Consider the following 3,751-nt stretch of genomic DNA (forward strand, 5'->3'; position numbering starts at 1 on the left):
TCATTTGACGTAATTGTTTCATGGTTTATTTTTTCCCTTGACAGACTTTGAGTCAATTTGACATACAGTACTGTACCTCTGCCTATATACCGCCATAGAACACAGCTACATCTAACAAGACTATGCAATATATGATGAATAGTTCAGGCTGAAAATTTATAACCAGTAAAACCGCTGGGAAATTCTATCACTACACTAAAGACCTCTGCTTTACCCTTATCACTGTATTGTCAAAACAAAAGTATATTTTCTACACTGTCCACATGATGTGTATTTTATTCATTGGAGCTAACAGCAAGAGGTTCTACCCCCTGATTACTAAGTCTCTGTCAAGCTCACATCTTGCCACTTTTTAAGTTGTGATTAGACTACACAAGCTATGGAGTGACAGCATCTGCTGATTGACTAACCTGGTTGAAACCATACGTGGATTAAACTGATGAAGTTGACCATACCAGCAAGTCTACCATTTATTGTTATGCCTGGTGTTGACTTTACGAAAACTTAAAGGGGCAGTCTTCAAGCCCTGGATCTTGCATTAGTTCTTGTTGACATTACATATTTACGTGGTGTTAGCCATTTGTTTTCAATCAAAACTCATATCAGGTCAATTTGCTTTTAAATATAAAGCTGATAAATGGACTGCCCCACAGGGTGTAGAATGCACTGATAAATGGACTGCCCCACAGGGTGTAGAATGCACTGATAAATGGACTGCCCCACAGGGTGTAGAATGCACTGATAAATGGACTGCCCCACAGGGTGTAGAATGCGCCTCAAGGACAGATATTCAGACTCAAATTTCCCCAAACTTTTATGAGCTACTGTTCATTGGGTCTCATTTTGAAGCCGTTTGAGTACATAAGGGGGCAGCTCATTTTTCTTGGATATGTGTAAGCATATCTTCAAGCCAGTCTTCAGGAAATTCAACCCAGGTGTTCAACATCTGATACAGCCGACACTTTCTCATGTCTTTTATCAAGTCAAACATTTTATATTTATTCACTACATGTTCTATTAATTCATCGCTGTAACCAACATGCTTACTAGCTCACCAGCTATTAACTTGTTTAAATTTCTGAAGAACAGGTCAGCCGGTTTGGCACACTCCTCCCATGTGGCAACAAAAACGATGTCAAGAGTACTACCAGTAGGTACCAACCATTAGTTGTCTAGGAGTACTGCCCCTAGAGTAGTCCAACTGTAATCCAAACATCTAGAATGATTCAAAATTGCCTGAGCATCCATTTCCTGAATAGGTAGCATGAATTGCAAATAGTAGGGCAAGACTTTGTCTCTTTTTCATCAAATATTAATACTTCTTATAACAGACAGCCTAGACCCTACACTTCGCTTTGGGCCTTCATCTACACGAAGACTGAAAGCGAAGTATTAAGGGTCTCGGCTAAGTAATTTGGCGCCCCCAGACAGGACCCTGCAAATAACAGGTTGCAAATGCAAAGGCCTGTTTTAGGCCGTCCTGTGAAAGGGTAGACTGGAAGATCTGTCGCTCGAGGGCGCTCTCTACCCTCTCCCCTGGAGTGGCGGATCTTTCAGTCTTGTCAAAGGGGTACCGTACCAGATTTTTATACTAGGCACATCGACAAAATACCAAAATTGCATACTAAAACTGTCACATTTGACAGGTTCCCAAATGGCATTGATACAGCAACAAATAACTGACCCTTGCCACAATTAGAAATGCATGCATGGTGCTAACAAATTCATGAAATTGACACTTTCAAAATTACACTTTAAAAATCTCGACACCCAGATGCCCACATGTTGGCACTCTGGTAAAAGTACAATACATACAAATTACTTCAAAGGTCAGGTATCAAAAATCAGCACTCTAACGATACAGGTCCTCACAAATTTCTATAGCCAGGTAGACATCACCAGGTCTCTATTATAAATTGGCACTCACATGGTATCCTCCTATTTTATATTTCAATAGCCAGGGGTTTCCCACAAATTGACACTCTGACACAGCAAGAATACATTGCTACCAAGTAGACATTATCTGGTGCCCACAAAGTGGCACTCACATGCTATCCTCCATTTATATTTCAATACGAGATGCCCGCAATTGGCACTCACGGTATCTTCCATAGCTAGGTGCCCACATATTGACACACTGACACTGCAAATATACATTTGCCTCAAACTAGGCAGTTAATCACTTACGGTGTGTATCAACGTGACAATTGGCACTCCAACAGTACATCTCAGTAAGCAGGTACTGACATATTGCACTCCCGCACATGAGCAATAAACTTACTGGCAAGGAAATACTACCAGGGTACACGCCCAAATTTTACAGAAATGAACTTGTCGTGTGAATCTTGAAGGCATGGTGCCCCCAAAATTGACTCTTTGTCTGAGAGTTACTGCCATATAGAATGTGTCTTACTCTGGAAACTGTCAGTAAACGTAAAATACGGTAGCTTAATTGCCAGGAAAGCGTAAATCTTAGCAGTCCATGAGAGTCATGGTCATCCTCTGTAGCAGCCGCTATGGCAGTATTAGGAGTCCCTGGTGGGTCAACAGGTGGCTGTGAGCTGCTGCAGTCAAAGAAGCATGTGTAGCAATTTGTAGTAACACTCCAAGTGGTGTTTTTCCCACTATTAGCTGGTTGAGTGACTGCTGTGGAGCCATAGACCAGCAAGAAAGTGGCAGTTCGGATCAGTAGTGACTGGTACAGCAGGACGTCTAGCCTCCATAGTCCTGACTCCTGCGGCTTGGCTAAGGGAAGACTAACTACTTACCATCTGCCTCGGAGTGTATATCTCATCCTCATGAATATTCATGACCAATTTACATATGGCGTAATAATTTCACTTTGTGCGAAGGCTTTCAACATTGATTTGGAATGAGAATGACTGTTTCCTTGAGTTAATTTGAAATATTTCAGTTTTGAGGCACTATATCTACCTTGATCCGCTAATTCTGTCCACAGATTTGATTCACAGGAAACTGGAATCTGTAACTGATAATCAGAAGGGTGTAGGGTTTTGTAAAATGAATAATATATGCGGTATAGGAAAATAGTTCTGAAATAGTCTTAATTAAGGTGAAATTGTGAAAAGGGCAAAACAAAGATTCCATGTTGTTAAAAAGCACTTAAGGGTGACAATGATTTGGTGAGGTGTTTTTGCAAAATTTTATTCTCCTCTCCCTTCTACCCCTCATTTATAACACAAGTCTTGCAATCTGTTTACAACATCAACAGGAACCACTCTCAGGCCAAAGTAGGTAAATTCTTTGTTTTGCATTCCTGTGTGCATAGGTTTATTGTGCCACAATTTTTGGGTAAGAACACGCAAACTTATCCTTGCAGAATTTTACTATGCCAGTGATATTATCTTGCAAAACCAAGCCATGGCTCTCATGTAGCAATAAAATATTTCCGTACAAAAGTCACATTACAAATATTTAACAATGGCCTTTTTGATAGAGTTGACCCTTTGAGTGCTGTAATTTTTCCCACCAAAATTTTAGTGCGACATTTTACCAATTTGTATGAATTTTTTTGTAAATTTTTTGATAATTTTTGACCAAACAGACATCACATTTCATTTACTACAGTTTTTCATCAAAATTTTTGCAAAAATCTGAAAACATTTGACTGGGGTACATTTTATCAAGGCGACAAAATTGACTTTGGCGCTCAAAGGGTTCACACTCTCTCTCACACACACAGCCTCCATTCTTGTTCTTTCACTTCTAGTAGTGAGAGGCAAGCAACAGC

Source organism: Ptychodera flava, chromosome 8 (genome assembly GCF_041260155.1).
Source record: "Ptychodera flava strain L36383 chromosome 8, AS_Pfla_20210202, whole genome shotgun sequence".
Classification (NCBI taxonomy): Eukaryota; Metazoa; Hemichordata; class Enteropneusta; family Ptychoderidae; genus Ptychodera; species Ptychodera flava.